Source organism: Perna viridis, chromosome 10 (genome assembly GCF_037379345.1).
Source record: "Perna viridis isolate PV_CMFRI_1.1 ecotype Kerala chromosome 10, ASM3737934v1, whole genome shotgun sequence".
Taxonomy (NCBI): Eukaryota; Metazoa; Mollusca; class Bivalvia; order Mytilida; family Mytilidae; genus Perna; species Perna viridis.
Genome location: NC_142454.1, coordinates 17,980,392 through 18,000,214, shown reverse-complemented (window position 1 = coordinate 18,000,214; position 19,823 = coordinate 17,980,392). Strand labels below are relative to the sequence as shown.

The window sequence follows — 19,823 nt, the reverse complement described above, 5'->3', positions numbered from 1 at the left end:
ATGTATTGACTTCTGCCTGGGTCTATCATAGTATGACAGTTAAACAAACATTGGACTTTCATTCCTTATTTGTATCCATTTAAATATGTAACTGTACGTTAATGTCTTACACAGAATAATATTACAGCAAAATGATTATAGATGTGACATCAAACTGTTTTTTTACAAATAATTAAGTACCGTGGAAAGAAAGTGAATGTATGTCTTTGGTTACCCCATTTCATTTGATTTGTTTCCTCTAAGATGTATTGTTTCGGTTCTGTATGTTCAGGCGTCGGTTTCACAAAAAGTCGTAAGTGTAAAATTGATCGTAAATCATGACGTCACAATGCTATTTTAGTTTAAGACGTCATTACTTCCGATCAATTTTACACTTACGACTTTTTGTGAAACTGAATCCAGATGTATTGAAATCGACAGAATAGTCTGAATAAAAACGTGGATATAAAATGTATGTGTCATTGTTCATTTTATTAACTTAAAAATATTTCCATTGATTCTACATATTTCTATTCATTTTAGTGGAGTCCGAGTTGCTCATTTGCTTTTGTTGTTTTGTGTGTATGATTTTTGTGTTCTTTGTTGTGTTTGTCTGCTCTTCATGTCTGGTCTTTGTCCCTGAATTGCATTCTTTTGATTACACTACAGCCCTGGTTCCCTTGAATATCTGAAAGGGGAGATTCATAGTGTTGTAATTCTTAGTTTGGTAATTTTCTTTTGGAGACAAAGTGAATATTGCTTTATAGTAATCTACAATTTATGTCAAATTTTCAATGATTTTAATATGTTAAATACCTAAGTTAAATGATCTCCTTTTGTATACATCGACATGTAAAGGGTAACCTTTCTTAGTAGTTTCACCAAACTCAGATAATCTGTGTATAATGAGTTATTCTGTATGTGCTTTAACGTGCAAGTTAAATCTTTGAAAGCTTCTCACAATAATTTCAGTTTTTCATACAAATCTAAAATGACGCAAAACGTCATTTGATTTCATTAAATTCCCTTAAGCACTATAGGATAAATTTTTCTTGCAAAGTCTGTTTCTAGGGAGGAGTATGATAATTTATTGATATTTAAGTACAGTTCTGCTTAAAACCAATCAGATGCTTATAAAGGATGATCCATGCTTTTCTTAATACCAAATTTTTTTTATCGCAAATTTTTCTGTAGGAACCATAGAAACTATATTAGGTAATATAAGTGCTAAAAAAGTAGTTCATTGGAGATATCAAAACTTTTTAGGCAGGGGTTAAATAATTTGTTGATGATGAATCATTTAGAATTTTCAAAACTAAAGTAAAATAGCAGACCCCCACAGATACATTTTGTATAACCACTTTTTCTAGTTCTGTCTTCGTACTTTAGTAGATATATTGAACCTGAACAAAAATACAGGTTACTTATTGAAACATGACTTATGAAAATCTGTCTATTTATATTATCGGTTCACTTCACGAAGCTTGATTTTATTTGTATCGTCGGTTTTTGAGTACTGTAAATATCTTTAAAAAAGGTAATAATCTTAACACTCCTGCATCTTCGAAAACAAATTTATTAGGAGATCTATAAAAACTAAATGAAAATAATTTACAATTAAACAAAATATGTCATGCTTATTCATATTATTTACGTGTTTACGGAACATGCTTAATAAATTTAATTTTAAACAAATTTCTACAGTGTGCTTTGAGCCGCAATAAGACTTCTGATATTTTTAAAGATTTTTTCCTGCAAATGAACACAATGGAACAGCTGTAATGTCTAATTTATTTCAATGTTTCTAATGTCTGATTTTCCTTTTTTTGCTATTTGGCAGTGCATTTATTTTACACTGAACAGTAATGCAGTATTGTGAAATTTTCCAACTAAAAGCTTATTGTTCAATCTGTCATAAAACAAACTCCACAGATTTGAAAACTTCTTCATTTTGTCACTTGTCGCGTGAAGAATCTCTCTATATCGCTGACCATCAGTAGAAATCACAACAACATTGTTTGTACCACGGCCTGCTACATAGATATATCCGTCATTGTCAAAGGCGATACCTCTTGGTTCTTTTAATACACCATCATCTTTGAATACCCAGACCATTTCACCTTTCATGTCATAACAGGTGACGGTATCAGATTCACTATTTGTAACGAATATCTTATCATTAGATGAGGTAACGAAGCTACATAAAGGTAGTTCGACATTTACTATGTCTGTAATAGTTTGGCTGTGCAGATTTACCATTTGGACTCCTTTTTTCTCTTGACAGAAGATAAGATGGTCTTTGATATATGTTAATCCACAGATATTGGTTAAATTTGAAAGTATTTTATTTATTTGTTTGGATTCTGTGTTGATTATGTTAATTCCTGTAGAACCACAACCATTTGACACGGCCATAGTGACATGGTCAATGACGGCAATATCGAATGAAAACCGACAGCAACCAAGTAATTCTTCTGAACCATCAATGTCTCTCACACGGACAAATTTAGTAAAGTAATTTGTGAATGCAGCTCTACCATCAGGAAGTATACAACAACCGTAGATATCACGGCCGATGTCATTTAATGTTACGTCACACTCAAGTTTTATATCATCCATACGTTTAGTTTGTGGCATTTGGACCATTATTTGAGCTTGTTTTTCTTTCTTTCTCTGAAGATGAACTTCCGAAGGAAAACTAATGGTTTGAAATGTTCCGAAATGTTTTATTCGTTCTTCGAAAGTTTCTAACGATTTGTCAATAGCACAAGAAATTAAATGATTTTGACAAGAATGGACTTGGTGGTTTCCCTCAATGGATGCTTCTATGGACAATACTCTTTGCTGTATCTGTAAGATGCCAATATATTTCTGTAAACTAGATCCATATTGTTTGATATTTGCCAATAAATCTAAATCTTTCAGTATATGTCCCTCTTGCTCGTCTAGCGTGACCAGAAATTTGTTTATTAATGACCGTTTGATGTCAGAAGAACTGTTTATCTCCTCCAAGAAACATTCCTGTATTTTATCGAGATGTTTATTAATTTTCTCCCTTGTTATTTGGACTTTTTCTATCATAAGCTTCTGATTATCATCTAATGCAGTCAAAAATGTGTTTCGATCTTTTCGAATAATTTGGATATTCTCTCTGGTTTCTTGAAGATTTGACTCGAGATCATTAAATAAATGAGACGACTTGATGTTATGAATGACATCTTCTAAGTTTTCTATATCATGACATTTCTTATGACTTTGAACGACGCACTTGCTACAGCAAGGCTTGTCATGTTCTTTACAATAAATTATAAATTCTTTATCGTGTTCCTCGCAAAATTTTGATATCGCTAGAATATTTTGGGGTAAAATTAGATAATCCTCTATGGGAATGATTGAATGATTTCTAGACACTTTCGCTAGTCAATGAAGTTCTTGACAGGTATCACATAGGCCTTCTTCACATTCCTTACACCATTTTGTGGCGGTAATGGAATGGTGACGTAACGTACACCAACTGCAGGTTGGGATGGATGCTGCCATGACAGAATGTAGAAGTGTGTGTAACTTTAAAGAGAATTATGCATCTTTATTTCAAAATATAAACCATTACTAAAATACATGGACTTTATTATTTATCAGGTTGGTTAACATTTTACAAAGACGCAAAAGTTAAATTGTATTAGGAAACCACTTATCTAGCAATTACATGAAAACAAAATTGAAGTTCATTGATTGCATGAAGTGTCTGTACATGTGTGTATATTACCCCCCTCCACTTTAAATACATTGTAATACAATAATTTTCATCTCCATTATGACCACTGTTATCCACAATCCCTTAAACTCTGTCAGAGTTTCCTTTCCTCAACTCAACCAAACTTTTTAAAAAACAAATAAAAAAGTGGATACACAATGTACTTGTAGTGAAAATTTCAATATCTTCGAAAACATCGAATTAAATAAAGAAACTTGACAGCAAAGTGAAAGATATTTATTTGTTTCAGCTGGTTTTATTTTTAAAGTTTATTATAATTATAACCTCTCTAATGCAAGAAAAGCGATACTATAAAAAGTAGGCACTTGTGTATGTAAGGCAAAAGGTAAAGGAAAGCAGAGAATGTGGATATCAAATGTCTTCTGGTAAAATAACAATGTATTCTATGGAACGTCGTTCCTGTCTCATGTGCTAGGGATTTCAATATATGCTTATACTTTGACATTATATGCTTATACTTTGACCTGATATGCTTATACTTTGACATGATATGCTTATACTTTGACCTGGTATGCTTATACTTCGACATTGTATGCTTATACTTTGATATTATATGCTTATATGAGAAAGTTCGAATTTGCTCTGTGGGTATAGCCCACAAACGCCAATCAAACCTTTTAGACTGAAATAGCATAGTAATTACGAGTGTTTACAATTAATTTAAAATACTGACTAATCCATGTTTGCTAAAGCAATGATGCCTGGAAGTAAGAAATCTTCCACAGGAGAAAAGTCGCTATCCTAGGGGGTGGGGGTGGGGTTTCGGAGGAGGAACGCCTTGATCTTGAGGACAAATGAATCGAGTCATCTTAGAAGGACAGAACCCGAAAATTCTTCCTTAGAGAAACTGAAACAGGTGAGTTCGTAATTGATGTCTCTAAAGTTAGTCAGTAAACCAATAAATTGGATGAAAAACCACCTCAAGCATTTAATCATTTAGGTTTTTCGCAAAACGAACCAAGCTTACAAGAAAGCATATATGACGCTATCGATTACTTCAATCCCAGTAAACTAAATGGTAAACTCTGGAGGAACGAATGCATATATCTTAACATCCTTATTAAATTTCAAAGAGAGTTAGCCAATTTTCCACAGCAAAATGGTGAAGTTGCTGTTAGGAACGGACACCTGCAAGTTGAATCTTGACCTTCCCGTCCTACAACTAACATTTATTCCTGGACAAGCGCATTCATGATATACAAGAGTAAAATGCTAGAGAAAAAAAACCAGATATATCCAAAGAATTACTGAAATACCTCCGTGACATTCGATTCGTGGCAAATAAATCAACGAGTTGGGCTACGTATGACGAACAGTTTCGTCTAAAACAAGCAAGGCGACCAGGGTCATCATGGGGTGTAATCAATCAAAATTTATGGTCTTTCTATGAGAGAAATAAAAACCCTGATATTACTATCGGGTTTTAAAACAGATTTCTCTTTGCATTATTCTGGTACTCGTATCCCAAGAGAAGCAATCAATTTGAAAAGCGAAAATTCTTATTTTTTGTTCGAAAATGCTGAAAAGGAATTAACAACAGGACCTGTTATTGGTCCATTTGTATCAAACCCAATTCCAACTTCACGCGCATACCCTTTGGGCTTAGTGCCAAAGTTAAAGAACCGGATCAATACAGGTTGATTAATCAATTATCTTATCCAGAAAACCTCTTCGTCAATACTTACACCAATTCTACTAAATATTCAGTTGGTTACGCTAGTGTCGACGCTATTTGCGAACTAGGTTCAAATTCCTTAACAAATAAATCTGATGTGCGCTCAGCTCTTCGGCTTCTTCCTGTATCACTCACTAATTTTGATCTTTTAGGTTTCAAGGTAAACAATCATTTTTTCTTTGACAAATGTTTGCTGTTCCGGGCTACATTAGTTGTGCCTTATTTGAAAAATATGCTGTTTTTGCACTGGGCCATGGCAAAAAAGTCAACAGGATGGATATATCATCTATTACTGCGATGATTTTGTTTTGTTTCTTGGCTAGGAAGGCACCGAACAAAGTATGAATTTACTTAGGACTTTTGAAATGATTTGTAACGAACTAGGCATTCTAGTGGAAGAACAAAAGTGTGCTTGCTACCTACAACAAAAATAATATACGTATGCATTGAAATAGATACATTAGAATTAAGGCTAAAAATACCAATAGATAAGCTCGAGGAGGTTTTACAGAATATTGAATTCAGTAGCGAGAAATTAACACTGCAAGAAATGCTAAGATCAATAAATTTTCCTCGCAGAGTTATTGCACCAGGTAGAGCAGCTTTCTGTAGAAAGCTCATAGAGTCCAAGATAGGCGTAAAAAAGAAAAATCACAGAATAAGAATCACTTTATCAACGAAAGCTGACCGAAGGGTCTGGCTTCTGTTTTTAAAATAGTATGATGGACTAACATTAATACTAGAAAAAAAAACATGGTCGACAAACGATGATTTAGAAATTTTTGTTTGTTTGTTTGTTGGGGTTTAACGTCCGAGCAGCAATATTTCAGCTATATTCAGACAATGAACATGAAATGGATGATATAATGAACATGAAATGAAAAAAAAGGATGGGTCACAAGAATAATAGGGTCGACAAATTTTGATTGCCACTGGAAAAAGGGGGATGGGTAAGATCGGGCAATTTACCCTCCTGTGGGGGAGCGCAAAGGTTCCTACTCCTATCGAATACCACAGCAGGGTTCTTTAACGTGCGAGGAACGTGGCATCTTTCCCAACACGGTGCACCACTATGGTTTGCGGTCAGGTTTTCCGTATTATAGCCTGACAACCCCAGCATGTAACACGCCAGGAGTACCCCATTCCACCACCTGGGGCACACATCCCAGTTGCTCTGTGGGCAGAGCGCCTAGCCCCGGCTAGGTTTCTGAGCACTATTTAGTCGCCTTATACGACAAGCTTAGCGCTGCTGCAGGCCTATTCTTTTATCACCCGGACCTGCACGGGGGTAGAAATTTTTAGGCTTCGAAATTTAATTTAAGGGCAAATGGTGCTATAGTTTATGACCCAAAAATGGTCCGATAGTAATCTAAACCCCCAAAAAACTTTTGCTAGAGATATTCCCTATATATGTGTATATTGTTTTATGGGGTCTAACTTCAAGAAAAAGAAAATTATTTTTAACACTGATAACGAAGCAATCGTGAATGTACAACTAAAAAAACGTCCGAATCACCTGAGGTGATTTCAGTTGTACGAAAACTGGTATTTGAAACGCCGTAATTTAACATTTGCAAGAAAGCTAAACATATTCCAGGCAAAAATCATTCTATTGCTGACGCAATTTCTCGTTGTCAGTGGTCCAAATTCCAGAAGCTAGCTCCAGACGCAGAGAAAATTCCTACAACTTTATCGAACCATACTTGACTAATATAGATATAGAGTCGGATATATTGTTGGCCAGTTCTATATCCGACAGTACGTATGAAACAGCAAGATTCACTTTAAGTCCTTGACCAAATCCCAGTTGAACAACTGACCAAATTTATAGCATACCATTCATTGAAATTATTGTCTACCAAAACAATTAAAACACACACAGTAAACGTATTAAATTTCGCCGCAGCTAATTTTTGCGGTTTCTGAAAATTCAACATGTTCGCGGGTACTAATTTTCGTGGTTTTCAAGATTGAAGAAAATGAAATATTTCAATGGCCTCGGCAGTATATGATTCCTCTTTTGATCAGGTATTTTACGTTAGTATTTCAATAAATTAATGACGGCCGTAAATACGACATTAACAGATTGAAAAGTCCAGATACATAGTTTCCTATGGCAATTTTAATCTAAAAGTGTATATATTCTTAACTATATTCTTAACTAAACTAAGAAAAAGAACTCACTTAATTGCCTCAGCCATAGCTAATTGAAGGGATAACCTTTGACACCTTAATTGCATTTTTCGGACTAAATTGTTATGTGCAGTTCTCGGCGTGTGTATTTGATGATAACCTTTTATTGGTGATTACCTGTAGTGTGTGTTTGACACTCACATTTTGTTCTTTTTTTGTGAAAAGAATAGTATTTACTTCTATTCTTTGATTTGACAGGTACTCTATGGCCGTTGAAACCAATCATTATCTAAACAAAATCATGAATTGAGAAATTAAAACCCACAAGCTTTTATCGTATACGCATTTATAATAGACTTGTAATAGTATAAATTCATACTTGATTTAATAATTTAAATGATACGACCCTTTCACAAAAAGATGTTTCTGTTCAAAATTGTGCAAACCATGTTTATACCAGTCAAAGGACTTGGTAATGTGAATATATTTTCGCGGGTACTATTTTTTGCGATCTCGAGGCAACCGCAAAAATAGCGAAAATTAGTACACCACGAAAATTAATACGTTCAGGACACAACCAATGATTTTGTAATTTCAAAAATGTTAGAAGGCATCAAAAGGCATAATTGCAACGAAGATAAAAGGGCCCCGATCACACTTTCATAATTAAAAAAAATAATTAAAGCTCTCCAAAGCTTGTGTTCAAATGAGTACGAATCTACACATTGATGTTTATTTACTGCAATAATATCGTTTTTATGTTAGGTCGTGTTTACAATTCTCTGTTCATCGCTTCAAGAACTGGTCATCTTTCATTGCCAGGATCTTGTCCGTTTATATGTCCGTCGATACCTGGATTTCTAGGGAAAGATAAGTCCTCATGCACTAAATTTCGACATAAGACAAAAAATCACAAATCAATTAGTGACGCTTTTGCTGCTTATATTAGAAAATCTCTCTTCTGCAGGTCCTCCGATAGATGGTTCTATCAAATGCTCTCAATATCTATACGATATATGATGTTTTAAAAAACTCTCTCCAACCAAATCTCAAAGGTAAATTTGTCTTTGTCATTTCTTTGATATACAGACGGACTGTTTCCATACTTGATGCATTCCGAAGTTTTGTTTTAGATGAATAATTCAAGGTCATGTTTTGATATGAGTCCAACAGTAGCGACGTTATTTTTCCTTTTCAAATGCAGGTATTACATACCTACTCTTTGAAGAACATTTGGCATTTCTACATGAGGGTCAGCTATTTTTACTTACCATAATTCCAACCATCTCCTGATATTGAAGGTATATCATTGTGAAGAAATATATACATATAATGATAGGTAATTGCAAAGAATATGTATATATTGTCAAAGTATGAGCATATCATGTGAAAGTATCAGCATATAATTTCAAGGTGTATGCAAATTATGTCAAAGTATAAACATATTGTCAAGGTTTGTGCATATAATGTTAAAGGATACACATATAATATCAAAGTATGAGTATATTATGACAAATTATGAGCATATTATGACAAATTATGAACATATCATGTGCAAGGAGCATATTATGTCAAAGTATAAACATAAAATGTCAAAGTATCTGAATATAATGTCCAAGTGTAAACATATAATGTCAAATATTAGTATATTATGTCAAAATATAAGCATATAATGTCAAAGTATATCATACAATGTTAACGTATAATTATATAATGACAAAGTATAAGGATATAATAAAATCCTTAGCATAAAATGGTCCATAGAATTCAATGATATTCTAAAGTAATACAAGTAATATCATAATTCTTCTATCGTATTATTTTCCATACATAAATTATATGTTTGTAGATATAATCTTTCGCGTTTGTTGGAAGCGATTATTTTTTCTTCAAGCTGTGCAACCTGGATGGATTTGATAATCAACACCACATTTATACCACATTAGTATATAAACGTGGTTATGTCAAAGCATTTTTGAAAAAATACGTGAAAACGAAAGTAGATATGTCTACTTTGTATATCATTTATGTCGTTCATTGATTCGAACATATGTAAATTACCCATAAGATGTTACTAAGTTTTAAAATGAAATTTAAAATTATTCAATTTGTCAATATTACTCACAAATGGTTTCGGACAATCAATATGAATGTGCTGCCATGACTCACTGATCAATATAAAGGTTTAATCACATGACATAAGTGAAAACATTGTGGTTTTAAAGTGAAAGCGCGGCCATTTTTTAATTTGAGTTCATGACTGATTTATATTTCTACTGCTTCACGTATTTTTGCACATGTTATTCTGCAAAAATTCTAGTACCTTTTCAAAGTTTCCTTTTAACAAATTTAATGTTTGAATTTTAATCTTTATAAATATGATTATATCGTTTAGTTAGATCCTTTGATCTCAGTTTCCGCTTTATAGATGACGTATTATCTATAAACAATCCTAATTTTGGGGATTTGATACATCGCATCTACTCCAAAGAACAATGAACTTGAGATAAAGGATATTAAAGACACTGTGAAGTCAGCCTCATATCTTGACCTACACTTAGAAATCGATGGTAAAGGAAAACTATTGACCAAACTTTACAATAACGTGATGAATTTTCATTCACAATTGTCAACTGTCCTTTCATCTGTGGCAACATTCATTCGACTCCTGCGTATGGAGTGTTCATATCACAACTCATACGTTATGCCAGAGCTTGCCGAGACTACGCAGAATCTTTGTATCGCACTAGACTTTGTACAGTTAGGCTTCTGGAGCAGGGTTATGTTGCTACAAGATTACATCATTACAAAAGTTTTATAGTCGTCATCGTGAACTTGTGGATCGTTACGGTGTATCCATCTGCGCCATGATTTGTTTAACGTGTCATAGTTTTCCTTTCCTCTTTCGACTACCCAGACTTGACCTCTTATGAGCAACTTGGCGGGTGTTTCTGGAAAAGCAGAGGATGCTTACCTTACCGGTGCACCTGGTCCATGCTCCCAGTTTTTAGTAGAGTTCGAGTTGTTCATTTGCTTTTGTTACTTTGTATGTTTGATTTTAATTACTTTATGTTCTTTGTTGTGTATGTCTGTTTTCCATGTCTGGTCTTTGTCCCTGGATTACTTTCTTTTGATTACCGCTATAACCTTGGTTCGCATGATTACTCTTTCTTATATGGCTACCCAGTAACTGAGAAAATATGAAAAACCTAATGCTGCAGTTCGTAATTTCCTTGGAGCGTTTGATCTTGATTCAGTTTGAGTATGTTTGATTTCATCCATGCAGTAATGTCAGAAAGACAAACTATGTTGGTCCAGTTGTCCGAATGTTTGATCACCAGGTACGCATGTGTGTCGTCCGCGTAGCAATGATAACTCATGATATGGCGTTTGCATATCTGACCGATTGGTTTGGAGAACATACAATATTTCTTTGGTCCCGACACAGATCCTTGTGAGACACCAAAAGACAGACATTTATCGATGGATTGCACATTCCCGATGTTAACACTTTGGGATCTGTTGTGTAGATAAGACTGAAACCACTGTATTGCTTGTCCAGTTATTCCATAAGAAAGTAGAAATCGTGCCATCAGAATCTATAACATCAAAGGCAGCGGATAAGTCAAGTATAACAAGTATAGCACACGAGTTTTTACAGGCATCGGGCAATAATTTCCACACACACACACACACACACACACACACACACACACACACACACACACACACACACACACACACACACACACACACACACACACACATATATATAGGTAACCTTTTGTTTAATAATTTCACCAATCTCTGCTGCTTTGAAAGAGTTATGCTGTACGTGCATTAATGTGTAGGTTAAATCTTCTCCCTTCGAACACTTCACACAATTATATCATTTCTTTATACATATCTAATTTTATCCCCAAACTTCATTAGTTTTTCCTCAAATTTCCTAAAGCAGTATAGGAGGAGTTTTTCTCACAAGCTCTGTTTCTAGGGAGGGGTATAGTACTTTGTTGATGTTTAATAATGTTTTCAGAATTTTCAAAACTTAAGTAGGACTCCAGGTAAGGATCATGCAAAATGTGATTCATGGGTAAAAAGACTACATATTTTTATTTTTGATATTTTGTTTGAAATGTCATTGTAAACAGAAATTAACATTTGGTTTTTCATATAACCCGTGCTCTTAAAAATTATATAAAATGCACTGTAGATTTCAAAATTAAGGGAGATAAATGGTACTCAAATATATTGGAATTTACTGGATTTTCAATGTGGATTATCTCCTAAGAGCAGGCAGATTTGAATGAATAATTACACATTTCATAGTATAGACCCATAAAACAATCTAATTACAAAAATAAAAATATGTAGCCTTTTGTGGGGTGTATCACATTTTTCAGATTTTGCATGATTCTCACAAAGACAGCTACTTAAGTAAAAAAAGCATTTTCAGCAAATATAACCGTTCTATCTAGTTCTGTCTTCGTATTTTAATAGATATGTTGAATATGAAAAGAAAATACAACAGGATACTCATTGAAACGTGAATTATGAATATCTGGCTTTTTAAAACGGTTCACTTCACGAAGCTAGATTTTCTCGGTACAATTGATTTTTGAGTCTAATAAATATCCATCAATAGGCGATAATCTTAACATTAGTGTATCTTCGAAAACCATTAGGTAATGCATAATTTTCAAACTAAATAAAATAATTTTTAATTAAATAAAAAAAATGTCACGCTTATTTATAATATATACGTGTAATTGAAACATTCTAAATAAATCAAATTAAAGAGAAAATTCTGTAGTGTGCATTGAGCCGCAATACGATTTATAATGTTTTTTGAAGACCTTTTTTTTAATAATTTCCTTCATGCGAATGAATACAATGGAAAAGCTTTTATGTTTTATTTAAATTTATTCGAATATTTCTCATGTCTATTTTCTTGCGATGTTGCGTTGCCTTTATTTTACATTGAACAGTAATGCAGTATTAGTAAAATTTCCACCTAAAAGCTTATTGTTCAACTTGTCCTAATACGAACTCAACACACGAGACAATTTATCCATTTTGTCACTTTGCACAGAAAGAATCTCTCTACATCGCTGACCATCAGGAGAAATCATGACGACATTCTCTGTACAATGTCCTACTACATAAATATATCCGTTATTGTCAATGGTGATTCCTCACTGATCTTTTAGTACTCTTTCATCTTTGAATCCCTAGAGAACTTTACCTTTCGTGTCATGTGACGGTATCAGATTTATTATTTGTAACGAATATCTTGCCATCGGATGAGGTTACGTAGGTACAGCACGGTAGTTGGACATTTACTATGTCTGTAATGGTTTGGCTATGAAGATTCATCATTCGCACTCCTTTGTTCTCTTGACAGAAAAAAAGATGGTCCATGGTATATGTTAATCCAGAGATATGATTTACATTCGTAAGTATTTCATTCATATAAAGGGTTTCTGTATTGATTATTTCAATTGCTCCCGAAGCATTTGACACGGCGATAGTGTCATCGTTAATGACGGATATATCGACTGGATACCTATGGCATCTTAGTGAATATTTAAAACCGTCAATGTCTCTCCAACGGACTGAATTTTTTAAGTGGTTAGTGAATGCAGCTCTACCATCAGAAAGTGTAGACGTCAAAACCGAGGTCATTAATCGTTGCTGCACACTCAAGTTTAATAATATCAATACTTTTAGTTCGTGGTATTTTGAGCTTTACTGTCTTTCTTTGTATTAATACGAACCTCCGATGGAGAACTAATGGTTTTAAAAGTTCCGAAAATTTTTATTTGTTCTTCGAAAGTTTTTAATGATTTTTGAATAGCACAAGAAATTAAATGATTTTGACAATCTTGGCTGTGGAGGTTTCCTTCAATAGATGCTTATATGAAAAAAATGATTAAAATTCATTGACTGAATCAATGTTTTTGTACATGTATGTGGGCACCCAAACTAAAAACTTGGTAAATGGCCGTAAATGTTCATGCTGTACTTCTTTCGTGTGACCCCGTGCAGGTCCGGGTGTTAAAAAAATAGACCTGCAGCAGCGCTTAGCTTGTCGTATAAGGCGACTAAATAGTGCTCAGAAACCTAGCCGGGGGTTAGGCGCTCTGCCCACAGAGCAACTGGGATGTGTGCCCCAGTTGGTGGAATGGGGTACCCCTGGCGTGTTACATGCTGGGGTTGTCAGGCTATAATACGGAAAACCTGACCGCAAACCATAGTGGTGCACCGTGTTTGGAAAGATGCCACGTTCCTCGCACGTTAAAGAACCCTGCTGTGGTATTCGATAGGAGTAGGAACCTTTGCGCTCCGCCACAGGAGGCTAAATTGCCCGATCTTACCCATCCCCTCTTTTTCCAATGGCAATCAAAATTTGTCTACCTATTATCCTTGTGACCCATCCTTTTTTTTCATTCCATGTTCATTATATCATCCATTTCATGTTCATTGTCTGAACATAGCTGAAATATTGCTGCTCGGACGTTAAACCCCAACAAACAACAAACAATCTTTCGTGTGCAGAAAGAATCATTTTCATCTCCATTATAATCCATGTTATTTATTGATTCCTTAAACTTTGTCATAATTTCCTTTACTCATGATCAGCTCAACCAAATTTAAAAAAAAATGGATATTTATAGTTAAAACTTCAATATCTTTTTAATATAGCCACATTTGCAAAGCATCGTATAAAATATACAAACTTGACACTAAAGTGAAAGATATGTATTTGCTATAGCGTATGCTGTTTTAAAAGTTTCATTAACATTCTTACCCTTTTCTTGTAATCATAACCTCCCAAATCCAAGAAAAAACGAAAAAGGGATACCGACAAAAAAGTAGGTACTTGCGTATGTAAAGCAAAAGATAAAGGACATCCTATAATAACAGCATTTATTTTCTCTTTAATATATGCTATGCAGATTAGCAAAATGGTCTATGCAATAAAATGAGGAAATCAAATGTGACCTGGTACAATTAATCAAATTACAATATATTCGATGAAACGCCGTTCTTGCCTAGGCCTTCTGTGCTATGTATTTCATTATATGCTTATGCTTTGAGATTGTATACTTATACTTTGACATTTTATGGTTATACTTTGACATTATATTCTTAAACTTCGGCAATATTCTTAAACTTCGACACTATATATATTTAAACATTATAAGCATATACTTAGACATTATATGCTTATGCTTTGACATAATATGCTGATACTTTAACATTATATCACGTACACATTGATATTATATTCTTATACTTTGTCGTTATATGCATACACATTTACATTATATACTTATACGTTGTCATTATGTGTATATATTTCCTTACTATGAATCATTTTCAATAACAGGAGGTGGTTTGAATTACGGGATTTCAAAATGGCTCCCAGGTAGAAATGTCAAATGTTCTTCAAAGAATTCGTTTGAATCGTTGGATAAGTGCATTTGAACATAACAACATAAGGCTTGATGTTGTTGGACTGCTTTCTATACATAACCTTAACTGTACCATTAGGAGTTCACAAAAACTCATTAGACATGATGAAACTTCCAGGGGATGCATCAAGAAAGAAAACAGTTTGATTTGAGGTCAGTAGATCCAAGATATGACATAGACAAATGTATCCTTGAGACTTTGTTGGAGACTGGCTTTAAAGCATCTGATTGTGTAGCGCTACTGAGAATATCTGAGTAAACTATCTATTGGATGACCTCTAAAAGGGACAGTCCTATAATATAAGTGACGACAATCTGGACACCACAGTCTCAAATTTCACTCATGTGGGGAACAGATGCTTGGTGAAATATTGAAAGAGAAAATTGTTTAAGTCCAGAGATAGTGATTGAGAGAGTTCATTTCTAAAATATCTTCCACTGAAACAGAACAAGTAAGGGATGGTTCTCTACAAATTTATCAGACCACTCGTAGCATATTGACAACAGCAACAACAATTGGTTCGATGGCGCATCATGCCAATTGGTGGAAAAGATAGGTTAAGTAGAATGGTAATGACAATGATACATCACAAAATGTATTGATTTGTTTTCTTAGTGGAGTTGCCTCACTCAATTGCGTGTCCGTTCAGAATGAATAATCAAGGGAACTAAGGTTAAAGCAATCAAAAGAATGTAATCCACGGACAAAGACGAGACATGGAAAACAGACATACACAACAAAGAACATGAAGTAACTAAATTCATACATACAAAGTATCAAAAGTAAATGAGCAACTCGGACTCCACTGAAAACTTGGAGCATGGACCAAGTGCACCAGTAGGGTAAGCGTCCTCTGCTTATCTAGAACACTCGCTGAGCTTCTCATAAAAAGTCAAGTAGCTGGGTAGACGAAAGAGGAAAGGAAATTATGACACGTTGGACAAATCAGCTTTCACGGTGCAGATGGATACACCGTAACGATCCACGGGTTCATGATGACAACCATAAAACTTTTGTAATGATGACTTCAATCTTGTAGCAACATAATCCTGCTCCAGAAGCCTAAATGTACAAAGTGTAGTGCAATACAAAAAGTCTGCGTAGTCTCGGCAAGCTCTGGCATAACGTATGAGTTGTAATAGGAAAATGCCATACGCAGGTGCTGTAGGGATGTTTCCAATGAAAATGAAAGGACAATTGTGAATGAAAAGTCATCACGTTTATCGTAAAGTTTGGTCAATAGCTTTCCTTTACCATCGATCTTTAAGTGTAGGTCAAGATATGATCCTGACTTCACAGTGTCTGTATTATCCTTATCTCAAATTCTTTGGGATAGATGTGATGTATCAAATCCCCAAAATTAGGATTGCTTAACGATAATACGTCATCTATATAGCAGAAACTGAGATCAAAGGATCATCTAAACTATGTTCTTTCGGATCAGATCAGGTATAAAGTCAGCATCATAAGGGTGAAGGAATAGGTCAGAAAGTTTTTTTTGAAGACTGTAATCACATTTACTATCATTAATACAATTAACCATTTCTGTAGTCACTTTAAAATACATATTTCGCTCTCTGTTATCCTTGAAAAACAGAGATAGCAAATCTGATTATTAAAATAGACTCTAGAATGAAAAAGTACATACACTCTTCCCTAATTTGACGGCAAGTTAAAATAAATAATTAATAATAATAAATAATAATAAATCATTAATAATTATTTACTGCAAAAATATCATTTTTACCCTAAGGGGTGACTACAATTTTCTGTGAGAATGTACATTGCTTCAAAACACTGGCCATCTATCATTGCCAGGATCTTGTTCGTTAATATGTCCATTGATTTCTAATTCCTGGATTTCTACCGTGGAAAGATGAGTCCTCATACACTTAATTTCGATATTAGACAGAAAATAACAAATTAATTTGTGACGCTTTTGCCGCTTATATTATATAATCTCCCTTTTGCAGGTTCTCCGATAGATAGTTCTCTCAGATACGCTCAATATCGTTACAATATCAGATGTTTGAAACACACAATCCAACAATATCAGATGGTTTAAATATACACACTAACAAAATCTCCAGGGTAAATTTGTCTGTATCATATATTTGATCTACGAACAGACTGTTTCCATATTTGATGCATTCCGAAGTTTCGTTTTGGACTACTAATAATGCTAGGCCATGTCTTAGAAGGAGACAAACAATAGCAGGCGTTATTTTGTCCTTTTCAAATGCAGTATTGCATGATTCAAACCTATTCTTTGAAGAACATTTGACATTTTTACCCGCGAGCCTGCTATTTTTACTTCCTATAATTCTTACTCCTGATATTGAAGTAATATTATTGTGAAGAAATATATGCATATACTGACAGGTATAAGAATATAATGTCAAAGTATATGCATATAATGTCAAAGTATCAGCATATCATGTGAAAGTATCAGCATATAATGTACAGTACATGCATACATTTATGACGTCAAAGTAAATGCATATAATGTAAAAAGTTATGCATATAATGTCAAAGATGCAAACAATGTCAAAGTATGAACATATGATGTTAAAGTATAATTATTTAATGACAAAGTATAAGCATATGATAAAATCCTTATCACATAATTCAGGAACGGCGTCCCATAGTATTCAATGATTTTCTAAATTTCTGCTATGGTATTATTTTTACCATACATAAATTATATGCTTGTAGATATAATCTTTGATGTTTGTTGAAAGCGACTTTTGATTTCAAGCTATGGAACCTTGACGGATATGATTTTTAACACCACCTTTAAACCACGTTAGTATATAAACGCGGTTTTGTCTAAGCATTTTGGAATGATACGTGAAAACGAAAGTAGATAGATCTGTACATCATTTCTGTCGTTCACTGATTTGACACAATACAAAATCACTTATAAGATATTACGTACATAAATAATTTGTCACTATTTACTTACTAATGGTTTTGGACAATCAATAAGAATGTACTGTCATGTCTTCACTGATCAATGTACATGTTAATCTCATGACAAAGGTGTACACATTTGGATTAGAAGGTAAAAGCGCGGTCATTTTTAAATTTGAGTCAAATTCATTGTTTTAAATTATTCCACCTTCATATCAACGATTAAAAAACGCTGTACCAGAATATTATCTAACACCGCTTGAAGGTTTCTAAAAAGCTTTGAGTTTTAAATTTGAAACTTTCTAACTAAGTACATTTCGCTTTTGTTTTACGTAATGGCTCTAAATAAAAAGTTTTTTTTCAGGTGCCATTAAAACCTGCAAGTATATTATTAGTATTCATGTAACGACCATTGAAAGGCTGAAACATGAAATATGTGGTAAATGTGTTGCGTTTGAAACGTCCTAGATATGAGCCAACAATTGTAGCATGATATTTGGAGTTTGGTCAAATTTATTCTTTTCAAAAGGCGCGCATTTACCTAAGTAAATTGATCGAACTAACTTAATATATGTTCGCTAGTCTGTATTTTGGTAAGATTTTGTTTCAAAAAACATAATGTATGTCTATTTTTAATTTAAAAAAAATCATTTTCCGGATACCCTTTATTTTTGGAATAATTATTGTGTTCCCCTCTCAATATGTCTAAAGATTGATGTAAAAGAAACATACAAATGAACCTGGAATCACGGACATGCAGCATAATTAAAACTGTTACATTGATGATATAGCGCCCCAAATGTAAAACGTGTTTAGATTTAATACCTTTTTTTCTGATTTCCATGTGAGTAAAGAATATTTTACTCTGTCAACCCAGTCCCGACCGAACTAGTTCCCTCGCTTATATTTAACAGATCATTCCATGTTATTTACTTTTTCTTCATTATCGGTGTAACACACATATTATTACTATTTCACCTGTTTTCCTTTATCCGCATAATTTTGTACGGTATGTCTACATAAAAACATAATTTCTGCTTTCTGTTCATGTACAAAATTGAAATAAAAATATAACTTTTAATATTAATATGTGATTAATTTTTTCACCACGACAACATTGATTTTGCAAAAGTTTTATTTTCGATCTTGAACAAAGGAGAATCTAGTTATGACTTCCTTTCTATCGCTTTATTTATACTTGAATAGAAATTTCTAATAATCAAGTAATTAATATTGAGTGGCCTTAGCTATCACACTAAATGATAAGATGCCAGATTGTCAAATATTGGTTCAAGGCTCGAGCTCAAATCAAATTTTGTATTTTATTTAAGAAACGGAAAGCATATCACCATGTGCTTCTCATCTACCTCAGAAACATTCATTAGTTGTTACGTAGGACCAGTAATAATGCAAAAATGTGTTAGTTAATACAAATGTTTATATATATTGTAACACTATTTTTTCACCGAAAGTAGAATATGCATATTTATTAGTTGTGACGTAGGGTGGTGTACAAAAGCATAACTAACTTTATTTTTCTCCGTTGTCACATTGTCCGTTGCAAAGAATGGACTGGTGTGTGTTTTAGTGAAAGTTTAAATGAATAAATTCATGAATGATTTTTCTATTTCAGAGGCGGGTTCAGGCGGGAGCGTGGCTTGCGTGCGCCCACCCTACAATTTGCAAAGCATGGGTATTAAGGGGTAGATTTATGTGGTTTTAGGTTAAAACTTTAATATCTAGTAAATTTTACCACAAAAGATATCTACATGTACATTACACCCACTCTAGAAAGATATTTAAAAAAAAATTAACCTCAAAATATTTTTTGCCTCGCTTTGTTCGCCGATATTTTGACTGCTCGCCCCA

The 19,823-nt window shown here is 33.7% G+C and overlaps 1 pseudogene across 1 annotated transcript; it reads right to left on the bottom strand.

The window, feature by feature from the left end:
* Positions 1-1,276: 1,276 nt before the first annotated feature.
* LOC148604797 (uncharacterized) lies at positions 1,277-18,025 on the bottom strand (annotated as a pseudogene). The gene is made up of 2 exons (XR_015915985.1): positions 18,007-18,025; positions 1,277-3,543 (listed from the first exon to the last, which is right to left on the bottom strand). The product of XR_015915985.1 is annotated as an uncharacterized LOC148604797 (transcript).
* Between the last annotated feature and the right edge of the window lie 1,798 nt (positions 18,026-19,823).